We start from the raw sequence: 12,178 nt of genomic DNA, 5'->3' as shown, positions 1-12,178 counted from the left end.
CCCAATTTTTGCACATTTACTTTGCAATTCCTCTGTGAAGTCTAGGTGACACATAAAATGACCCACACTTATTTCATTAGAATTGTTTCAGTCATGAGCTGTGCTATCAGTAGCTGTATGAAAACATATCAAAAGGTGGCAAATCCATCATTCTCTGTAATAGAGGGGGTGTCTTCTTACACTTATCTCACAAGTCAAATGTCTTTCCCTATAGAACTGGGGTAAGAAACATTTCAATATGTAAATATTCTTCCTATACCAATAAAAACACTAGTATATACGTGTGCCTATTTCTTAATAATGGCTTAAAAGCTAACTTTGTTTCTGTAACAATATAATTATAGAAATTAATGTTTTCCACTTTAAACCACCCCCAAAATTGATAGCAACAATGTTTAACAGTAATTTCTAAATAAAATTTTGCAAAGGCCACCCTGTCACTCGAAACCACAAAAGCAGCTCACAGTGCTGTGAGTTTTCAAGAACTGCAAGACCCGGTGAGTGCCAGGTGATGGTAGGGTGGGAATCAGTGAGTCTTTACAAAGAATAAATAGTATCTTACATTTCGTAAGTGTTGCTAATTCAGAATGCTGGGAAGCGTTCTGTTAAAATAACTAACTAACTAGGACACTGGGCATGAAAAAGGCAATTTAGAATAAATTGAAATCTATAATAAAATTCACACCTGTTTCTATACTATTACAATATATTACAATCTTTTATGAAGGTCTCTGTTTATGCCTTATTGTAGAAATATATTAAAATCTATTTCACTAAGATAATAGCTTAAATAGCAACCTTTAACTATGATCAAATTAACTTTTCATATGTAAGATAATTAAGAATGAGAAAACTTTCTTCTCCATCTGCTATTGCCATCATTTTAAACCAAAGTTATTTAATTTTATTATTCCATTACACATATGAGATAAAGTTATTAAAAAGATCACTGATCTCCCACACCCAGCTCTATAATACAGGAAAGAAAGTATATACAACATTCAAATACTAAATTTATTACATAAATAGATATTTCTACCAAAAAAATACTAATTTTGCATCTCCATTTTCAGTTACCTAGGTGCTAGTGAAAACATTTGATGATACATCATAAATGAACTCGTCTTACCATATTTCAGCAGAAATAAAAATTTCTATGGAAAAATAACATCTTTGAATAATCTCCCCATCTGTAAGAGTATTTACTGCCAAATTGTGAGTAACTCATTCCATGGGGGAAAAATTATAGATAAAATAAGAAATAATTTACTAAAAGGAATAAAAAATCTTCCTAGATGGAGGTCATCAGTTACTTGGGTGAACAATTTGCAACAATATAATTTAACATTCTGTAAACAAACAAACCAGTTTTATACTCACAACTGAAGTACTAAAGATAATTTATTCAACAGATGTGATGGTAATCATATTCTTTTCATTTGAATAACGGTCAAATCCAATCTAAACGTGAACATCCAAAGTTTTGAATCATTTTTCAAATATTAAAAATTCTATAGAAATGATTTAGACTATTTCTTTCACCTATGTGCTCCTAATTCTATAAACATACACACATATCAAGACACTCATATTAAGAGTGTATGTTCGCACAGAAAGAGATGCTGAAAATCTGTTCTTAAACTTATTTGATTAATATTAAAAGTCACACTTTGTAGCGGTAGTGATCATAATTCTATTTCTATGTTTAGGCATACTTTTACTTTATAGAAGAGCTGTATGAATTTATTTCAGGAATAGAAAAGATTAATCATACTAGGTCACCTTTTATGCAAAATTAAAATGTATCTGTCCATTAGGTAGGAAAAAATACTTTTCTAAATTATGTATTGCACAGGCATTTGCCTTCAAAAAAATTTCAAAACTATATTTGGAAAATACAATGTTTAAATTTACCATTTGATTCTAATTCACGCTGAAAATCAATTACCTGCCCTTGGCAAAACCTTTTATTATATCCAAATGATTTTAGTCACCAGACAGTCAGATTTTTTTTTTTTTAATTCAAAGACAGCTTTCATCTAGCAAGTGCATCATCTCAAAACGTGTGAGACAAATTTGAAAAAGTCAAATCTGCTGCAATTAAACTTATTCTTTGGATTTTGTTACAGTTGAAGCAACCAAAAATCTATGATGAATTCCTGAAGCATTAAATGTTCAGATTTTTGTTTTCTCTTCACCAATCATGATATGGAATTTTTCAATGGCTTCTTATACGTTTTTAAATATTTTATGATTGTTTTAGAAAATGGAATATTTCAAGTACAAAAGTTCATTGTAACAGAACTCAAATCACATATTACAAACTGAACAGATTTGTACTTAATTTGCTGGTTGTAAAGAACAAAAGTATCATATTTTAATACGATCCTAATGAAAATGTATAACTTCCTTTATTTGAGGTATATATAACAGTCTAAAGTATTAGTTCCTTATATAAATGACATGTTTTCCAATTCATCTTAAAGAATTAGGGGATTCATGCCAGAGTATAATTAAAGCAACTAGTAGCAACAGTGGAGCCCTGGTGGTGTAGCGGTTAAGAGCTTGGCTGCTAACCAAAACGTCGGCAGTTGGAATCCACCAGCCTGTCCTTGGCAACCCTGTGGGGCAGTTCTACTCTGTCCTTTAAGGCCACTATGAGTCAGAACTGACTCGACGGCAATGGGAATAACAAAAGTAATTAATTAAAGAAATATTATTAAATTAAGAAGTTTTTTTAAATAGAAACTCATTTCTGTTGTTACTTAAAAAACTGAATCTCCGTGCGTAATTCATTTCAAGAACAATGATTGTTAAGTAAGACAATGGAGTTGTAACAAGTTCAGTTACCTTTCAAGTGAATTTAACTGTCAGAGTTAAATGGCCAAACAAGGACTAAATACAGTCCTGGTGGAATGCCACATTCACAGTGTTTGCTCCATGCCTTACTGCCTTGGAGAATCAGTGCCCCAAACTCCTCTATGCCGCTCCCAGAAAGAGACAGTGCTAGTCGGTTCTATAAAAACTATAACCCTTCCTTCTTTTGTGATTTCCAAAAGATATAAAGGCAAGCTGTGACATTAGCCAGTACCCAAAGAACACGTATACTTTGTTCGCTTTGGAAAATCTCCAACGTACCCCCTCTGGTTGCAAAAGTTGTTTCTCTAAATCATGATTAAGTCTCCTCTACTTATTTTTCTTTACATCATATTTTCTTCCTTTCTAGTTCACCCATTGTTTCTTTTTCACTTCTGCAAGTAATTTACACTAACAAATTACAGACTTATGATTAATATTTAACCCTATAAAATATCTATGGAAGTATTTGTATGAATTTCCACTGGCTTCCACTTTTGTATTTCATTAATAAAGAAGATCCTAAAGCTGCTGGCAAAACCTTTCAAACAAACTTTGAGATACTGGAGTACTTACACTTTAAGCATTTGCTTTTATAGGCTCGTTAATGAATGTTAATGTTCTCCATTGAAATTTACTATTCATATTTCTATGCTTTTACCGCTGTGGGTTGTTTTACATACTCGTGATTTTTATTACTCAGTATTCTAAATTGAGTCTGGTGGTAGAAATGACACAATTATCTTATTTTTATTAGATACCTCCTCATAGTAGTTTTACATTATTTTCTCTCCCTTTGGCAGTTTATAATCCACTAAATCTGTCCAAAACTATATGTCTAACAGGCTCACAAATGGCTCTGTTTAGCTAAATCTATGCTGTTCTAATAACCACGAAATGTTAACCTTAAATTTCTAAACATCCTAAGCAATTTTTTGAAGTGCTCTAATTAATCACAACACATAATATTCCAGGCTATCTTATGTTTAAAAATATAAAAGGGAAGGAAGTGTAGGAAATATACAGTACAATATTGTATCTCTCTTCAGTTCTTGAAATATTTCCAGTTTACGTGATTTCATACCATCTCTAATTTAGTATCATTCCCGCACTCTGTATTCTTCAGCTCTGAATATACAGTTAAAATATTTGTGTGTTTGCTTTTATATGGAGTTCTTTAGATTGTAAGGAACTCTAGATAGTTCAAAAAGAGAGGCAGGGAATGCTGGCAAGGCATTTGCTTTATGAGTGCATGTACAAAAATAATGGATATGGAATCTGATGAAAACCATCACCTCTGCTTTCTCCCTGGAAACATTTAACTAGACCACACTGCAGGAGGGAGAACCCAAGAGGACCCTGGAGATACTTCCGAGCTGAGGAGGCAAAGATTATATTTCAGAAAAGTGGACTGAGCACCTTGAATTTTCAGAGGGGAGTTCTGCAGAGGAGGTAGCAACACAGAGAAATCTGCATACAGGTCCCCTTGAGTCTCTGGCTGAAGACGACACTGAGCATTTGTCTTTAAAGCTAACCTCTCTTTTCACATCCTTGAGTTCTGCTACCTCCTGGAAACAACAGTCACCTCCGCTTCTGCAGATCACATTTACATGTGCAAACCCTGTTTGACTTGGCATTAACCTATGTGTGGACCGCATCTGTTTTCCTGGTTGCCACACACAAACACACACACACACATCATGAGCTGTATTTTCGACACACATGCGGCATTTCTTGTGTTGTGAATTTGCTCAAGAACTGGGCTGCAGAGTTAGGGATTACACATTCTGCTTGGCCTTTGGCAAACTGCCATCTCACTTCCTTTCTTTTCAGACTTTTCTCTGAGTCTTCCTCTCTCTCATCCACCCACTTCCTCTCCAAAACACAATCGATTTTCTTTTCTTATCTAAGCACAGCATTTTCATAAGAGTCTTTTGTTGCTTGATCAAGAAGGGATTTATCTTTCACTGTCAAGCAGGATGTTGGAGTTACCTGTGGATCTTTTAATAATATTGATTAACTATTTAGCATTACTAAAGCTCAAACTCCACTTACGTAGACAGATTTAGTATCTCTGAGGTGGGCTAGATTATACATTTACAGGTAAAGTGACAATCATTGGTAGAGAATAATTATGTTATAAATGATACTTGATTTCAATACTAATCTATTCATTATGAACATGTAAAATTATGTTGATAGGGAAATTCAGAGAAAATTATATTTTATCAAGAGAATCATCATATTCTACCCTCATGAATAAGTCCTTGTAAATTGCAAGTAAAAACAAAAATAAGTAACAGTTTTTGATTAAGACAAATAAATATATTTGTAAATTGTATGTATGTATACCAACCAATCCTGTTGCTGTCAAGTCGATTCCGACTCATAATGACCCTATAGGACAGAGTAGAACTGCCCCACAGTGTTTCCAAGGAGAGGCTGGTGGATTCAACTGCCGACCTTTTAGTTAGCAGATGAACTCTTAACCACTGCGCCGCCAGGGCTCCATGTATGTATATGTAGCATAAATTATGAATTGATGTATTTCTCTTTAGACCTAGCCTGAGAACAAGATTACATTGATTATTGTTGCAATAACATCAAGAAATTCGGGTTTAGTGCTCTATGATTCACAATAACTTAAATGCTGTGATTGCAAATAAAAATATTAGGCATTGTTTCATTTTATCTACTCATCACCTAGTCATGTAAGCCAAATTTTTGCAGTTGCTATCTCTTAATTACTATAGAACAAGAGTACAAAATACGCCATGTTGTTAGAGAGCTTATGCTACTTTAATAGGCTCGGGCTTTCTCTTAAAATTGAGGCAATTCAATAATTGAAACAACTTATACAAACTAATTATACAGTATAGCTATAAGGATGACGAAACTAGCTATACAACTCAATTACGTTCGGGTCTAACAAACATAACCCTGATATTCTTTACGTTTCCATTTCAATTACAGTTTGCTATTAATATGACTGTGCAAGATGAATTTTCATGGACTGTATCAAAGAGAAATGTTATAATTAAATAATTTTTAAATTCAAACTCTTTCAATTAATAACTATAAAAGATTGACTAAGGCAAGTCATCTATCATTGTTTTTAAAAAAATCTCAAATAGTTATAGTATTATGGTTTGATATATTTTTAAAAGTTTGACATATAAATTGAGTTTCTTTAAATGAAAAAAAATTGTATTGATACACTTCTCAAAAAACTCCAATCCTATCCTGGTTAGTCAAGCAATTGTCTTTTTTTTTTTTTTTTTGGACATATGAAAAACAATGTTATAGTGTATAGGAAGAGTTCTGGTTTGGAATAAAATGGACTTGGAATCATAATCCATGTCTGTCAATTGCCAATTGTATGGTTTTGATCCAAATACTTCTTTTAGTCAATTTCTTCATCTGTAAAATGGAGATCATGATACTTAAGTCAACAAATTACCGTGTGAATCAAATATAAAATAATGGGTCCATATTTGTATCCAATAAATGTTTGTGTCATTTATTAAGGTGATTAACAGAATAAAAACCCCAAAAGCTCATTGCTGGTAATGAACCTTAAAAATCATTAGCACCATAACAATCACATTTTTTAGAGATACACTTGTTGCCTTATAATAATACATATTATGTTTTATATTAAAATTATTATATGTAAATTCTATTAGAGGAGTTAACATCAACAAAAATTTGCCCAGGGATCTTACTCTGAATTGACACACTTTTGCCAACACTGTGTAAGTTTTCAGTTTTGTTTCTACTTCTAAAGGGCTGGAAATCACTAAGTAAAGCAAGAAAACAAAAAAAGCTATTTAAGGACTGAGACAGAGATAGCTAATTTATGCAGGATTGACTCTCATCTTCTTGTGCTTTGTTTTAGAATCCCTCTCTGAGGTTTAACTGGATACATGAAGTGACAGTTAGTTTTTTTATGTGCCAGCTCGGCCAGGCAACACAAAAAAACCAAACCCGTTGCCCTCCAGTCAATTCTGACTCATAGCGATCCTAGTACTCAGTGAATCAATCAAACACTGATCTGAGTGTTGGTGTGAAGGTATTTTGTAGATGTGGTTAGCATCTAGAGTCAGTTGAATTCAAGTAAAGGAGATTATCCTTGATAATCTGAGTGGGCCTCAACTAATCTGTTGAAAGGCCTTAAGAGCAAAACAGGGAATCCGATGTGGCAATAGAGATATGTGAAATATTCCTAGTCAAATGCTTATAAAAGGCAAGGTTCTGGGTGGCTATGTGTTTGATAACTTATAATGTTTTAGTAAAACTAAGAAGTATAATAAGATTGGCTGGTTGCTCCTAACTGTGCTCGAGAAAGTGGGAAAAGAAAAGGATGAGATCAGCACTTCAGCTTCCAGCTAAAGCTCTGCGTAAATAACTTGAAATCTTCTATGTCTTCTCTATAGGAAACCTTTATCTCCTGCAGCCCCAGGACTGACGCTTCCCAAAAGGAAGCTCAGAGTCTCATCCTGCAGGTGGCTGAAGTCCAAGGCAAACGGAACCTCAAACGTCACAGGTTGTCTACTGTTAAAGTGAGGGCATTGATTGGGAAGGATTTTGAAAATGCCATGGAGACATATGGGCAGATCCTGATGAAGCTAGGAACATCAAACCCTAATTTCTGCTGAGTCTCCATTGTCAAAAGAAGCAGCCCTATCGCCCCTCTCTGTGGAAGTTAACTCTATTCTGCCTGAAGAAACTGCAATGGCCTCTCCTGAGGTAGCTGTCTTATAAGACACTGCAGACTCGCCTCACGACCTACCCCGCCAACTCTCTTGTCTTCCAGACCTATAAGCATATTCAAGTCCTAACATGCCTTGAAAGTGAGGTACAAAGCGTGAACGATGAGGAGGTTCACTATACACCAAGATAACGGCATGATTCTTCCAAGTTATACAGACATAAATCTGGGAATATGTGTTAGAATGGATATGAGGGTGCGGCATAATGGTGGAAGGAACGTGAAGTTGGATTAGGTCAAATTTATTGACATGAGCTCACTAATCAGAGATTCTGAATTCAATGTTTTAGTTCGAGGGGTTACAAAGAGCTGTAACAGTTTGCACAGTTGGCTGAAACATGGACGAAAAGGTGGTCTACACTAACTAAAGTTAAAATCCCAGAACTGCCTTGAAATACTCTAGAACAAGGTATCCAAAGACAGGATATTAGATTTTTCATGTAAGATCTGTTCACCCACCTGAAGGGTCAAAGGGCACATCTTTCACCACCACTGTGAGAAATAAATTTGTAAGGGGAGCCCCAGTATCTCTGAAATGCTCTGCAGCTATTCTTCTTTGTAATTAAGAAATTATACTGGGAACTGCTGCCACTGAACCGTGATCTTTAAATGCAGTGGGGATAATTGGATCCTGAGGCGGTAGGGACCAAGTGGTGGCACTTAATCACCAGAGACAAAGTTTCTGTGTTCCATGGGTCCACAGATGAAGAGATGAAGAGGAAATTTGTCTTAGGATGGACAATACTCAGATTCTGCCCATACCTGATTTAAAAGATTTAGTAGATGAGATTTGGGACTTTCTGAGTTGATTATATTTACATAAGATTTTTGACTTAGAGTTGATGCTGGAATTGGTTAAGACTTTTAGAAATGTTGAGATGGGGTGAGTGTATTTTGCACATTAGAAGGATATGAATTTGTGGTGGGCAAAGGGCAGACTGTTATCAGATGTGTACCCTAAAAATATATGTTCGAGCTTTTAACCTCCGTGATGGTGACAATCTTTGGAAATAGAGTCTTTGCAAATGTAATTAGTTAACACGAGGTCATATTGGAGTAGGGTTAGCTCTAACCCAGTATGACCTGTGTGCTTATTAGAGGAGGAGAGACACAGAGACAGAGAGACACAGAGGGAAGATAGCCATGTGAGAAGACAGGCAGAGACTGGAGTTATGCTTTCATGCCACAAACCAAGGACCACCTGGGACTACCAGAAGCTGGGAGAGACAAGGCGGGAACTTCCCCCAGAGCCTTTGGAGAAAGCAGGGCCCTTCTGACTCCCTGACATTGGATGTCTAGCCTTCAGAAGTATGAGACAGTAAATTACTGTTGTTTTAAGTCATGTAGATTATGGTTGTTACAGTAGTCTTAGGAAGCTAAGACATAAGTTTTGAAGTTAATTTTTAAGATGGAAATCGTGCAGAGTCAAAAGTATCAGCATACATATCGCATTAACCCCAGCAGAGCCAGTTTCTCCCTTCACACTGGAATAGATAGCCATGTCAAATATCACAGGCTGAAGTAGTTTCACATATATGAAAATATATGTGATATTTAAATATCACAATCAATGCAGTGACATGTCCACACTAGGAGAAGCCCTAGGAACTGATCCAGATTTGGGAAGAGCAAATTCACATTTCTTATTTTTGACTTTCCCATGTAATGGAATCATCTACCATTATTAGGTTATCCAAATTGTTCTCTTTCTTAGCTTAACTGTTATACCCTGGCATATTAGATGCAATCTGGAGATACCTTTAGTCTCATTTTCTATAGGGTCGCTTATATTCTACTTAATTTCCTAATGTAATCGTATACCAAATTTTCTTCTTATGTCTACTATAAATAAGAATATAATACCATTCTGAAACAAAGATTTTTGATGCTTACATATATATTGATTTTTTAGTCCATGGCATGTGTAAGGAATGATAAAAATAATATAGGAAAATGAAATATGGCAAATTATAATGCTTTATGCCATATGGAAACCATAACATTAGGTCTTCCTTTCTCTTTATTTTGTTGTTACTTAAATGAACTGATTAACACTGTACATGTTACGTCCAGATTCTAAGGGTTCGAGTATTGAAATGTTCATGATTTCAATCCATTGCTCTTTAGTTCAGTGACAATTTAGTTCAATTATACTTCCCAAGGGCAAAGCTCATTACTTGGGAATAGTTTAATACCTAGAATATTTCTGAGTCCTTGGCTGATCTTATCTTGCTCTAGAGAGAATGTTCTTTTGCTAGGTGCCTGGGGGAATCAGTAGTCCCTCAATCAACTTAACATCTTTTTTTTTTTTTTTTAAATATGGAACACTTTATGGATTTGCACGTCTTCCTTATGCAGGGACCATGCTAGTGTGCTTTGTATTGTTCCAATTTTTAGAATGGTGCTGTCAAAGTTTCCACTCTATAGTAAGTGTTAAGACTGGTTTAATTCTGGTATTTCTTTCTCCTAGTAAACAGTTCCTTTGGCTCCCAGGCCACCCTGGGTGATTCACGAGGGTCTCCATTCTAGACAGGTTTTGAAAAACAGATTTGTCCCTTACGTTCTTGAGGTTCACAAAGGTGCCCCTTGGACTTTCAAGCTGCTTCCTCCAAAGAGGCAAATGTCCCCACATGGAAAGCAGTTCTGAATGCTAGAATCATATATCTTGCTTCTTCTGATTATTTCTCAGATCTCAACCTGGTATCCTCCACTGTCTTGCTGTGAAGAAGGCATCTTTATTCTCTTACTGGAAGCTAAAGAATTATAGATCGATATTTGTCTTATAGTGTATTATGAATAAAAATTTGAACTAACTATTCTGTATCCCATTATCATATATAAAATACATTAAGGTGTTTTGGTTTATTGCTTAACTAATAATTAAAGAATAATTTTAATTATTTTCTGAGGATTCACACTTCTCTTTTTCATAGACACAGCAACAGCCTCTAAAAGAGAAATTTTCAACCCTAATTATTTATACTTTTTAATGTAAAGATGAAACACCACAAAGCAACGGGACTGAAAAGAAGGTAATTAAATTTTACAGAACACATCAGTACTTCCAGACCCTTAATTTTATTAAATATGAACAAACAATATAAAGTTCTTGTAGAATTCGACTTTTGCTTGAGAATTCATTATCAGCAAATTAGTTTAACAAAGCCATTTTGTAAGAGATCCCTGTTGCATTCAAAACTTACAATGACAGATGGATAAACAAAAAGGGGTACATGCATACAATGGAATACTACTCAGCCAGTGGGAGAAATGAAGGCTTCACACACGTTACTATATGGATGGAGCTTGAAGACATTATGCTGAGCAAAATAAGCAAATCACAAAAGGACAAATACTGTATGACCTCACTTATATAAAAAGACAAGAAAAGACAAATGTACAGAGATCAAAGTTTATTAGCAGTTACCAGGGGTGGGAGAAAGTGGGAAAAAAAGGTGTTAATGGTGATGGAAAAATTTCATTGATTAAGGGTAGGGTTGTACAGCCAATTATTGTAATTGCTGTCAATAAGTTGTACACCTGTAAAAAGTTGAATCTGCAAGAGTTGTGAGATAGATACATTTACAACAATTACAAACAAAAAAAAAGTAGCTGCTGAAGATGTTTCGGTACAACAAACGCCTCATGGTACTTAATTCCTTGGCTTGGAGATTTAGGGTCATTGTTTCTTGGGACATTCCAATTAACTGGCCTAGTCACATGTTTAATGCTTCTGTTCTATCCCCTAGTTTGTTGCTTAGCGTCTGAGGTCTTAAAAGCTTGCAAGCTGCCATCCAAGGTGCAATAACTGGTCTCTAGTCATCTGGAGCAACAGAGGAAGGAGAGTCAGGAATGGAAGGAGGATATGGAATGTGTGGCTAATTGCCTCCATGAACAACTGCCCCCTTTGCCATGAGACTGGAAGAACTGGATGATGTCCGGCTACCATTAGCGAACATTTTGATGAAAGATTCCATAGAGGAATCCCGATCAAAAAGGGGAAAATGCAGAAAAGAATTACAAATTCTCATGGACTCTAGACTTTCTGGATGAACCCCTGAAACTATTGCCTTGAGATAATCTTTAAATCTTAAACCAAAAACATCCCCTGAAGTCTTCTTAAAACCATTACTTACAAATAATACTTTAGCTTAACTAGCAAAAATGGTCTGCCTTGAGCATTATGTTTTTTTAAGAACTATCAATATTGGTTGCTAAGAGTTGAAATTGCCTCTACGGCAGGAGGTTTGGTTTTTTATTTTTGGATCTATAATGGATCAAAGTGACAACAGCAACTCTAAAGATTTGATAGGAAACTTAGGGGGCAGTGAGTTTATATTAATGAGAGAGGAACAACTCCGAAAGGGAGGGTCAGAATAATTGAGAAACTCTGAGAATGTAATCAATGTAATTAAATAGTACATGTAGAAACTGTTGGATTGGTGTATGTTTTGCTGTGTATATTCTCAACAGCAACAACAAAATAATTTTTTTTTAAATTACAATGAGAACAATGACTTATACAAAGTTAACACTTTTATCTACCACTTT

General features: G+C 35.0%; 1 protein-coding gene and 1 non-coding gene across 4 annotated transcripts in view; both read right to left on the bottom strand.

Annotated features, from left to right (window-relative positions):
• The window catches only part of SGCZ (sarcoglycan zeta), a 385,242-nt gene that overhangs the window by 310,376 nt on the left and 62,688 nt on the right, over positions 1-12,178 (bottom strand). The gene's annotated exons all lie outside the window — the stretch shown is intronic.
• On the bottom strand, positions 9,941-10,047 carry LOC111821709 (U6 spliceosomal RNA). The gene has a single exon (XR_002825055.1). It is a non-coding gene; the product is annotated as a U6 spliceosomal RNA (small nuclear RNA).

The sequence above is a fragment of the Trichechus manatus genome, unplaced genomic scaffold (assembly GCF_000243295.1).
Source record: "Trichechus manatus latirostris isolate Lorelei unplaced genomic scaffold, TriManLat1.0 scaffold00099, whole genome shotgun sequence".
In the NCBI taxonomy this organism is placed as follows: Eukaryota; Metazoa; Chordata; class Mammalia; order Sirenia; family Trichechidae; genus Trichechus; species Trichechus manatus.
The sequence above is the reverse complement of the archived record's forward strand: the minus strand, read 5'-3'. Positions and strand labels throughout refer to the sequence as shown.